General features: G+C 40.1%; 1 non-coding gene across 6 annotated transcripts in view; it reads right to left on the bottom strand.

Moving 5' to 3' along the window:
- Positions 1-646: 646 nt before the first annotated feature.
- LOC148003303 (uncharacterized) overlaps positions 647-12,267 on the bottom strand; it is a 92,916-nt gene continuing 81,295 nt past the window's right edge. For 3 of the 6 annotated variants that reach the window (XR_015629315.1, XR_015629316.1, XR_015629320.1), the window contains 3 exons: positions 10,811-10,903; positions 3,285-3,496; positions 647-3,116 (listed from right to left, as the gene is read on the bottom strand). This is a non-coding gene — a transcript (uncharacterized LOC148003303). The remainder of the gene's footprint in view (positions 3,117-3,284; positions 3,497-10,810; positions 10,904-12,267) is intronic. The other 3 variants (XR_015629317.1, XR_015629318.1, XR_015629319.1) reach the window with 1 other exon arrangement.

Here is a 12,267-nt window from a genome sequence, read left to right as displayed (position 1 = left end):
TGATGGACCCCATGGAGTCAAGCTGTCTCTGGGTGTGGGAGGGGGTCTGGAGCATTGGCTCTGCCTCAGGCTGAGTTGTGGACCAGAAGCAATTTCTAACATTTTTATTAACATATGTTAATTTGTACAGCAGGTCTTCTCTGTGATATCTCCACACATTCCCATGATATACTTTGATCATATTCAGATACTCTGTTGCTCTCTCTTATCTATCCTCCATTGTTCCTGTCCCTTCCATATACTTCCTTGTCCTCCATTTAGTCTCACATCCCTTTTCCCTATGGCTTCCACAGACAAAGGAAAATATGGGGTGGTTGATCATTTAACTCGATCAACTCTCATTCCCAGCATTTCTTGAAAAATTTTGTTCTTCATGGATGAATAAAATATGTTATGTGCATACACCCTACTCTAGGCACTTACCTGTGGATCAGTGAATGGCAATTCTATGCTCTGGATTAGTTAGTTGTAGAACCATACAACTGACTGTGAAGGGATAGCTGATGTAACCTGACTTTCATTCCTTTGGATATCTGTTCTCATTCTTTTCAGTCCCTAAAACTTCATGACTATCATAAGTGAGGAGCAAAGTCTGAAATCCAATTTTTGACATGAATAGGATAAATAATCAAAACCAACTGGCATAAAAGTCTATAACAACAAAATTATATGCAGAATCCAGGAGCAAAGTCCTTGTCACTATTTGAAAGAGGATAGTTTGGAACATAGAACACCATAGTGAAAAATTACAAAACTAATCACATGACAAAGAAAAAAGTACATTTGCAAAAGTATAAGATAACTACTCTGAGCAAAGCAGTAGGTGCAGCCTGCTGGAGGCACTATTCAAGGTTAGCAGTGAGCCTCCTAGATAAATATGTAAAGAGCTCTGATTATTGCTCAAGACCTCAAAGAAGGGGTTGGCAAAATGTGGTTGGTTCTCTATTTTTAAATTTATTTGAAAAATCCCTGCATGTGTCGACTTTATTTGCATGATTTCCACTCCTTTTTTCTCTTCTTCAACTCCTCTTGTGTCCCTTCCATGTTCTCTCAAATTCATAACGTCCTCTTCGCTAATTGTTGTTGTTTTATAAATGTGTATATGTACATGCTTCTGTAAATGGATAACCTATTGCATTCTGAACTATATGTAAATATATAACGTATTGCGTTCAATAGTGCTGCTCATCTATGCATTTGTTTAGGACTGTCCTCTTAAGACTGGAAGCTAATCCTTGAAGAAAATTGGTTCTCCTTTTCTCAGGTGATATTGCCTACAGTTTGCCAACAGTTTAGGGGTGAGACTTTTTGAATTTTCCTCCACCCATGGTAAGATGGCAATTGGTGTGGTCATTGTGTAGGTCTTATTTAGTCACCCATGTTGTTGGCAGCCTTCTTGTAATGTCTAAAAGACACCATTTCAGAGCAGACATCCTGGTCCTTGGGCTCTAATAATCTTTCTACTCCATATTGGGCTGGAAACTCCAGTTGGTCATTCTCTGCTCTTTGACCAGTTGTAGATCCCTGTAATAGCCTCAGGCTGCTGGAAAAGTTATTGTGAGCACTCAGTGGAAGATGATGAATATGATGTTTTGTTTCATTTCACTCATTGAACAGAAGTAATAGTAAAAAAAAAAAGTTAACCTCACCTAATCATTTCCTTCATGATATAAAGGCAGCCAATTAGAATGCCTTGACCAATCAGGCAGTAAGAAGATATGTACAGAATTATGAGTCAAGGCAAGCAAACAAACAAACAAACAAAAATAATGAAAAATCACCCAAAACAGATAATGGAGGCCTCCACATGTATACTGTGTCTACTTTGCCAGGTATCTTTCTACAAAAGAGACATAAAGCTAAGGAAAGTTGTCAAATAGTTTATATATTTTCCAATGCATCTCTTGCTTTTTAAGGCTAACTGGAAAACATAAACAGCCAAGCAGATAATATTTTACAAAAGCTAAAGAGAAAGATTAGGTCAGGAAGCAGATTCAGGCAAATAGAATGAATATGTATAACAACTTCTTGAAATTAGCCATTTTTCATTTAGAAAGTTAGTAATACTCTTATTTAGAATAGCTTGATCTTTGTCAGTTAGCTCTGATAAAACTGTGCAAACAGAACCTCCCAGTTATTTTATTTTTTGTCAGTAGGGTGTCCAGTTTTTTCTTGGGTTCAAACTCCTAGCGCATTCTTTTCTTTTGCAGTTGATTTGCTTCCCTGTATGTATGTGAGCCTTTGTAATTTGGGGGTACTGTGTGTTTCCAGTACGTTCTTAAACAGGGAAACACAGATAGAGCTAGGGATGTTGATTGCTCAAGGGAGGTGGGGTAAAGCACCAAGGTGTATGGGAAGGAGTGGTAGAGTTGGACTGCACAAAATTTTGAGCAGGGAGATTTGCCTTCAACCATTTTAGTCTATGGTAAAATGTTTAGTCCCATTTCTTTCAAAAGTCCCAACCACCGCTGTGCTTTAAACATACAGAAAAAGTGGAACTGATTGTTAATTTGCCATATCCCCACTTCATCACCATCATGGTCCTCATGTTCTTTGTCTGCACTTTGAGATAATTGCCTTCCATCCAAAGAGATGATGCACAAATCATATCTAAACAAGTCAATCTACATTTCAAAAGCCGAAGAGACGAACCATAGGCAGCATCATGAACTGGGTATATCTTCCATGGGTGATCAACAGAGACAGTTTGAAGAGTTTGAAGCTAATCACATTTGTGATTACAGAATCATTAGTGAGGTTTTTCCCTCATACAAATGAAGAAATGATGGTAAAGGCCAGAGTTTGCTTCTCAGGAGGAATAGTTTGTCCATAGTCACAAACGACCTTCTTCGTGTAAGGCCAGACTACACATGACTGTGAAGACCCAAGCATGTATTCTTCTTGTTCCGTCAATAGGAAAATGAAGCCAGTCAGGAACTACTATAATGTCCAAATATGTGTAAGTAAATAAAGTATCTAAATGGGAAGTTTAAGTCACATCTAGCAACTTCTGTGGTGGACCAGCCACTCCAGAAACAGGGGACTGGCTCCTTATCCCGGAAAACAGGAAGGCTGTGCTGGTGACTTGCAAGTGAGTTTTCTCTGGGAAGTTCCATCTGTTGAAAGGAACAGATTCACTCACGATTAGGTCTCAGCTTCAAAGGCAGCTCAGAGCCGGCCCAAATCAGAGCAATTGTTTAACTGCATCATGCTCTTGTTTGAATCAAGGACAACTGCCAAGGGCCACTCTAACTCAGAGTTAAGGCTCTCCCATATCTGCTTACCTGCCATCCTCACAGTGTATGATCCTCCCGAGAATACACACCCTTGCACAGAGTTCTCTCTAGGAATCATTTTCAGGGAGCCCAGTCTAAGACAGAATGTCAGAGACTGACATTACGACCATTCTCTTTCTGTAGCTTGTGAGAGAGTCAAGAGACATCTAAACTTAGGAAATCAGAGTACCAGCAGCAGAATTCAGCATTAGGAAAGGAACCTACAAATAAACATAGAAATTTGATTTCAGCAAAATTATAGGGATTAGATTGAGGATTGACAGAAACTACATTTCCCTGTGGCACAATTTTGTGTTTGTTGATAATATGTGTACAGCTTTGAATGGTGGGAGGAGAAGGACCTTTCTGAATGTGCATGTTTCTCTCTTTAAATACAATATGATATTCTATGGCATGTGAAGAAGCCAGTATTGAACCACTTAAAGTTGACAATAAGCAACAGATGACAAAATGCATCAAAGAAAACAGGGTCAAAACCCTAGTGTTCAACACGAATCAAATAGACAGGACGTGATGGCAAAGCTCAGTCATTTACACTTGCTTATCATGCATGAGACTCTGGGCTCTATCCCTGGCACCTCAATTATGCAAACAAAATATTAGTCAATGACAAGGAGATGGTTGATTCATGGACTTTAATGAGCTCTCCTAGTCTACTTCCTAACCCTTATGCTTACAAGTCCCAAAAAATACTATATAAAGAGGGAAATCTTTAAGAAATTCTAAACATTTCCCTAATGATCCCCCTCCTAATACAAGTTCACACAGTTTACAGTGAAAATAACTCAAGCGGCCATGAAGAGAAAACTCATGTGAACAGCAGCTCTGATTGTCATGTTAACATCAAAAGAATTCTGTGTTCATCACTTTTAAAGTCTTCAGACAGACCTGAGAGGAAAGTCAAGCAGGACCTCTATTTCCAAATACTAACATGAATCCTAACAGCATGAAGGACAGAGAACAGTGGTATCAGGATGACACAGCCCAGTTGGACAATTGTTGCCTCCAACCATACTGAATACACACACATGCATGCCCATATGCACTCAGACATATACACATACACTTGTGTGTGTGTATGTGTGTGTGTGTGTGTGTGTGTGTATATATACACACACACACAAACATGTTTTTGCTACAGGACACAAAGATAGGGAAACAACTCCAAACCTCTTAGAAGCTAAGAGAACCAGATTTTTGAGCTATGTATGTTAGCTCATGCTGTAATACTAATATTTCAGAGACTGAGGGAAGGGAGTTATGAGTTCAAGTTGAAGGAAAGAAAAGAAAGAAAGACAGAAGGGAAAGAAAGAGGAGGGAAAAAATCTCAGAAAAAAATAACAATCCAAATATCTGAAGAAAAAAAGAAGGAGAAAATATTCCAGAGAGATACCACCCATGTAACAAAGAAGCCGTACACTGGGCAGGAGAGTCCGGGAGAGCACAGGAGGAAAATGGAAAGAAGCAATGTAGGAGGGAAGAAGGAAAGGAGAAGCATGAGAAACAGAAACTGATGAGTAAAAACGCTGTGGAGAAGTCACTCCTTGCTGTTGGGTTTACATTCAAGAACCCGTTAACATAAGTTCATACTAACAAAATAAAAAAAATGAAAATATTTGATCAGATCATCTCAATAGAGGCTGGGAAACCACTTAACCAACTCCAATACCCACTCAGGATAAAAATGCTCAGAAAAAAATGAATCAGTCTTATTCAGACACTCAGCTTCTTGGGTGGTATTAGCAAAGTGGGCATGAAGATCTTGGAAACAACCAAAGACAGGGATGGGAAGAAATGGAAAGATCACCAAACTTCTATGCATTATCCTTCAACAGTATAGATGGAGCAAGCCCTTGAGCTAAAACACATCATCACCTACCACTGAAGGCCAGTGGATTCATTTAAAAGTGAAATGCGTGGTCTGATGAGCACAAACAGTACTTAAAAATCTCTGAACATCCTAATTAATACTTACTTCATTCTTATAAAAATTTCCTATAAGCCCTGGAGCTGTAGCCACCTTTTTCTTCTGGCTACCAACATTATCTTTAAAGATTTATTTTCCATTATGAATAGTGTTGTGTGTCAGAGTGTGCACATGTAAGTACAGGTACCTAGGACCAGAAGAGAATGCCAGATCGGCTTATGGACAGTTCAGCAAGGGTCCTAGGCACTTTTGGGTCATCACTGCAGCCTCACCAATCATATTTTTAGTTCTGCTATTTTTCTATTCACATTGTGATTTATTTGGCTATAAACTCTTTGGAAAAAGAACTGTGCTCTCATCGTCTTTGTCTTCCCTTGGAGCTTGGATGCAGAGCTTCTCGTGGCTCCTCGACACTGACTTGTTGAAGAAGTCAATAAGTTAAATAAGTGGACTGAGATGCTGTTCTAAAGTGCAGAGTATGAGCCAGACAAGAAAAGGTTTGTATTCTTGGCCCAGCTCAGTCTTTAATTTCATGCCTGCCAAAGTCTCCACCCCCTTCGCTTTTAGTGTCCTTTCCTCTTAAATGAAGGAATTGGAATTCATTACAGCGTCTTACGATTTCTCCCAGCTGTGCATTTGTAGTTTGTTATGAATTTTTGAAGACTAACTTGGAAATGACTTGTCTCTCGCATACATGAACAATGCCATGGCTATTACAGCCAGAAGTTCTCTTCAATGTCAGGTTATGGATGTACAAGAAGCTACCACTGGGTCTCCGGTAGAAACTGTGGCAATGACAGAGGCAGGTGTTTAAAGTAGGGCATCTTATAGGGCTTCCCACGTCTTGTGGTGATGCCAAAGAACAGAAGAACAAAGAAATTTCGGTAAGATAAGAGGGTTGCAGGTGTGCCTGCAGTTAAAGGGTGCAGGGCTGTGAAAGTCACAGAGTTGGGAGGGAAAGAAGAAGAGCTGCAGCTCCCCCACCCATACTCGTTCTAGAGACTGGATTTACATGGGAACTGTTTCCAGTGTGGGACCAGCCTAATGATTTTATCTCATTCTCTATCTGACTTCCCTCCAGTGAATCTTGTAAAGGAACCAGCTACCTGATCCTTTAATCCGGCTAACATTTTATAAAAGAAGATTCAAATTAGTTTTGCTTATTCCAGATGCTTTATATGCAAATGAGCCTCAGAGTTGGTGGCTGAGTCTAAACAGACACCATGATGTGCTGGAAGAAATACTCCCACCTGACAGCCTTCCCCAAACAATGGTATCATTCTTCTTCTCCATGCTGCTTGTGACTCCCTCCTCCCAAGAGAAGGCTTTGAGAATGCTCAGGTAACCACTGTGCAACTCTTTGATTCCCTAGGATGCACTCCAGATTCCTGGTCTGTGTAAATGCCTTCCACTTTCCCCAAACAACATGTGGATCTCTATCCCCGCCTTCTATAAAAAGCATTACCTATGCAGTATTAATCAGAGTTTGCAAGTCAAATATTAAGATCCTTCCTTGGAGTAATTCAATGGTACAACACTGCCATTTGATTTTCCCCTTTGCAACTCTAACTAGACAAGAGAGACTGAAAATGTTGAGCTTGAAATTATTTATTTAAAGCCACAAGCTAACACACGTAGACTCTGGCTAAAGATTGCTTAATCTCCTTCTAACAAAAGTGGCATCTTAATGCAGGGCGGTGCGAAACTCCATCCTTGCCTGTGGACCAGGGCTTCCATTCCCCCATGTAGCTTGGCATTTGCCCTCCAGCATTCCCATGGTGCTCCACTCCAAATGGAAGTGCTCTTAATTTCAAATGATTTATTGGGGGCAAGTGGGAGGCCAGTCCACCCTAAGTCTGTTTTATCTGGCTTCCTGTGTCTCTGGGGCTGATTACCAGAAGGTATCTTACACTGTTAAGTAGGGATGGGCAAAAGAGAAGAGTTAAGTCCAAGGACAGCAACTAAATTGCTAGCTGTCAGGGGAACAGTTACACAACTTCAATGGGGTGATTTCTTACAGGTTGGTCCAGTTGGATTATTCAGAGGAGAATACTAACTCTGGTGACACAACAGAGTGGCACTGACCACTATTTCTGGAACGTTCTGCTCCCACAGCGATGGCTTATGTTGGTACAGTTTCTACATCTCAAAGATATTATCTCTTTCTATAGCTCTAGCATTTGTCTATGATCTACTCAAATGGAAGGCCCTATGTTTAGTATTCTGATGATTCTGCAGAATGCCAAACAAATAACAGATACTCCAGAAGTGAAGGAAAGTATGTGGGGTTAGTTCCAACTGTATCTGAGCTAAAGCGGGTGTGGCTTGCGGAAGAGGATGCTACATTTAAATAGTGGATTCTGACCTGAGCAAGCATCCTGCTTGGGCTCTCACCAGCCTTGTGTAGAATATCAGCTGGAAACCGAAGCACTGCACATCCCCACAGAACATTCTGCAATAGTAGAAATGGTCTGTATCTGGGTTGTCTAAAAAAGTAACCACTCGTCAGTGCAGCCACAGACACGTAACTTTCAATGCCACTTTGATAAATTAGTTTACATAGCTGCATGGAACTTAGTTACTTACGGGACAGTATAGGTTTTGAGATGTCCCCAGGAAGAACTCTGTAATATTTTTCAGAGGGAAACACAGATTGCCCATCTGTGAGTGTATACTTGCTATTACAAGGAGTTGCTGTCCAACTCAGGGTCAGCAGAGTGTGGGTATTAGGCGTGTATCTTCCAAGAAAGCAGACTTCTATTAGAATTTTTGGCTTTGCACTCACTAGCTATATGACCTTGAACACCTCGCTGTTATTATTGGCATGCAGAGCTCCCCATCCTGCCAAGTATGTCAGGATGAAAACCTTAATTTTCTGGGGAAGATAGAATAAAGTGTCAACATCATTCTAAACATGAATTGTTGACAGGTGGCATCATCCTAGAAGAAAAAAATCTGTATGACTTTAGGCACCAACACTTACACACGTATGCATGCACACATATACAATACATGCCCAAGTATTCACACATGCATGTGCACAAACAGATACACAGGCACACATATACACAAGTGAACACACATACATCCCATATGGACTATATACTGCAGTTATGATTCTTCTTCCTTTATTAAATTAAAGTATGTCACTTGTCCTGACTACATGCCTTCCTCCTAATGACTCTGACAAGACAGCTGCAACATCATTTTGTCGAAGGAGCTAGTCAGACAATATATTCTGGACACAGTTTCCCTTCCCCTAATTCCTCTCAGATCTTGCCAATCTCTTCCCACCCACCCAACTTGATGCCCTTTCTTTCTTTCATTCACTCTTTAGAAAAACAGAAAGACAAACAAAAAACAAACAAACCAGAATATTAAGAATGGAAGAAATACACACACACACACACACACACACACACACACACACACCCCAAAAGCAAAACTGGAAACTATAACATAAAACATTACATAACATTACATAACATTACATAACATTAGTATGGCTTGTACAAATCAAAAAATCTGGGACCAAAAAAAAAAATCTATCATTGAGTTTCTTTGGTGTTGCTCATCAGTGTGACTTCCCTACTTCAATATGTAAGACCTCAGCCCAGTGGGCCATGTTTCTCAGTTTATTCCTGACCACAATGGTACTAGTGCAGGGAACAGTATGAGGATATCCTTGGATTGGAACTGTCATTTTGCAGAACCTTGAGATCAACAAATGCAATGACAAGGGTCAGTCATCAGACTGGACAGTAAATGACTTTATCTACTGAGCCATCTCACCAGTCCAACTACCATGTTTTACCAGAAGAAAAAATATTAAAAAGTTGCATTTTTTCACTGCTTGTCCACATTGGTGCAGGTGTTATCCTGAGCACTGGTGGGAGACGGCTTCATTTTAAAGAGGTGTTCAGTTATGGTTTAGGCTTTACTGTCCTCAGCGCTGACAACCTGGGGATGGCCACCCTCTGCTCCCTGGTCTTTAAGCCTAAGAGGCTGATGAAACTGACCTCATCATAAATGGGACATTCAGACTGTGGTCAGTCCACTGGACACTGTTATTACTGCCCCAGCCTTATCATCCCCAGTTTACTCTGCTAAGGAAAAGGCACAAGGTTTGTTTTTTTGTTTTTTATTTTTTTGCATGTACCTTCAGGTATGCTGTTGGAAAAAAAATAATAAACCCTCCTCTGAGCTGTTTCTCTCCTAAACCAAAACAAAGCATGTTCCCATACCGCAACACCTGCACATTTTTAAGTTTATCAACCAAAAGGGGTTGGTCCATTAATCAACTGACATTGACAAAAGTGTTAACATTCTTCACATGCTAGCTGAAGAACACCATGGTCATAGATCACTATCTCCTCTTCCTCTCATCGCTGGAGGCACCAAAGGAAACAAGCCCCTTTCATGGTATCTGTACGGCACAGCTTTGCTCCTTAACAATAATGATGCCATGATCATGCTTCTTGGAAGCACAATTAAAAACGAAGGTTTGGACAAGTTTGGGTCTGCTGCTATAAATATCACCAGCCAGCCAAACTAAGTTACCAAGAACTTTTATTAAACAGATATGTTCCCAAATCTCTAGAAAGGTTGAAATTGTTGAGAAATGAATAATAAAAAAAAAATTCAGCACCTGCCTATGTTAGAAGTTGGAGCCCATTCTTCAAGGGCTGGAACCGGCTATGGTTTGAATCTGAAATGCTCATTTTAAATGCTCGTCCTACTATATCAAGAGGCAGTGGTCCTTGCTGGTGAAGTAAGTCACCAGGGATAGGGATAGAATGCAGATTCCCATCCTTGTCTCTGTGGTTCCTGGTCTACCTCAGTGTGAACAGCTATTACTACACATGTCAGAGCCAAGATGTTCTAGTAAAGGATATGGAGCCAAGTTACTATGGATGGAAACATTCAGGGGTAGAGGGAGGGAATTGAGCTAAAATAAATCATTCCTCCTTTGAGTTGATGTTGTCATATGAAAGTAGCTAACACACACACACACACACACACACACACACACACACACATATACACACAAACGACAGGCTTATTTTAGTATCTCTGTCCTCTAGGCTTGATGTAACCACAGTTATCTTGAAATATGAGCAGTTGATATTCTCAACAAGACAGTACAAGGTTGGGTCATGAAGAGGAGAAAGTCTATGCTAAGCACACAGAACATTCGAGGAGAGCACAGGAGGGCCCTTTCCTTGCTGGAGTCACAGTTAACAGTTCTGGACAGTTAACTGTCTTCCATTTTCAGTCACATTTCTGTAACTAACCCTGGTGAAACTCAATGGTTTGGCAAGCTCCAGTTGAGTGGTATTGTTTCTGTAGTCTGTCCTCCATGGAATACCTAGAGTAACCAGGAAAGTTCATATAACAAAGCAAACTTCTATACTGAAACCAATAGAGATGGAAATGTTAAACTGTAACTCTCCTTCAAATACACATTGGTTAACATGAAGCCTGGCTACAAGTAGTAGCCTAACACTTTGGATGAGTCAAAATGTTGATGTACACAAATACAAAGGGATTCATGAATGAGTTTAGATTTTTAGGAAAGAAAATGGACTTTCCTGTACAATTGAAAACAATACACAGGCCATCTGGACCGATGAAAACAAATTACAAAACTCCAATAGCTTTCATGTTTTCTCCACACTACCTTTAAAATAAGATCATAATAGAAATCATCAAGAATAGATTTCTTATGTGATACTTCTTCCCGTGGTTCTTAAACTCAAGTTGTTCTCCTTCCCATTGTGTTATCTGGCCCTGGTATAATGTTAGCTTTTCACTTCTTTCTTTTTATTTACCCTAAAGATTCTTACTGTAGGTGAGATTAGATTTTGGAACTAAGAAGTAAATCATAAATAAATAAAAATCAAGTCCTTCCTTCTCTGGAAAGGTTCGACAATGAGTGGAGACCCAAATGTAACAGGAGAGCAGTATGAAAGTGTTGTGTGCTCAGAAACACTCAAAGGATGAAGCAAATCCTGGAAACATCAGAGCAGCCTTGTAAGAAACCATGCCGGAGATCGATGTTCAGCAGCTACTTTTGTGGCCCACTCATGGAAGTAGATCCTGTAAGCATAGCAATCAGGAGACAGAGTCAGGAAGATTAGGAGGCCAACTGGGGCCTTTTGGCAAGACATCTTCCAGTAAATTAAAAAATAATAATAATAAATAATAATGACCATGTAGAGATTGGGATAGAGAATCTTAAGACTTCACTACTTAAGAACACACTACAAGATTTTATCCAAGAGATGACTGGCACGATCCCCTACACATACAATTACATACAATTATTTTCCCTATACATATAAACCTATGACAGAGTTTAATTTATAAATTATGAACAATATGTATTAACAACTGCTATAATAAACAAAATAAGGCAGTTATATCAATTTACAATAGCAAGAGTTCTGTAAATCTCTCTTTCTCTCTCTCTCTCTCTCTCTCTCTCCACTTTACACTTTCATTTTTGCATATTTTGCATTCCCAGAACTTTTATTTTGCCCTTGGGTTCTTACTGTACTCATTCAGTACAATAAACTTTTGGAGCACAGAACAGCAGAACCTTCACAAGTGGTTTAATAGGAGAGGCTCTGGTCAGACAACATTGACAGTGCGGCTGACAGCAGGTGATCCCCACCCTGAGTGGGATAGAGTGGAGCGGCACAGGACGTCACCATAGTACTCAGAATGGCACACAATTTAAGCTGGGCTTTCTTTTTCTTAAATGTTCTTTCATCTTTGAGATGGACGTTACGGAAGCTTGAACACGAACCAATGGATGAGGGAGTGTCAGATGAGATATCCAGCACCAGATCTTCTAAGGAAAAGGATATTCAGATAGAACTAGGTGGCTCCCACAAAATGCCAAGATGCACGTAAAGGGCTCTAGGCCACTGCTTCCCAATGGTCGCTTGGTTTTCAGGTCTCCCACTTTTTCATTCATTGACATATTTTATACATTTCTAGGGCCTAGATGCTCGAAGGTGTCTCAATGTTTTAGGTTAC

Source organism: Rattus norvegicus, chromosome 9 (genome assembly GCF_021556685.1).
Source record: "Rattus norvegicus strain SHRSP/BbbUtx chromosome 9, alternate assembly SHRSP_T2T, whole genome shotgun sequence".
NCBI classification, from domain to species: Eukaryota; Metazoa; Chordata; class Mammalia; order Rodentia; family Muridae; genus Rattus; species Rattus norvegicus.
This window is presented reverse-complemented; position numbering and strand designations above follow the sequence as displayed.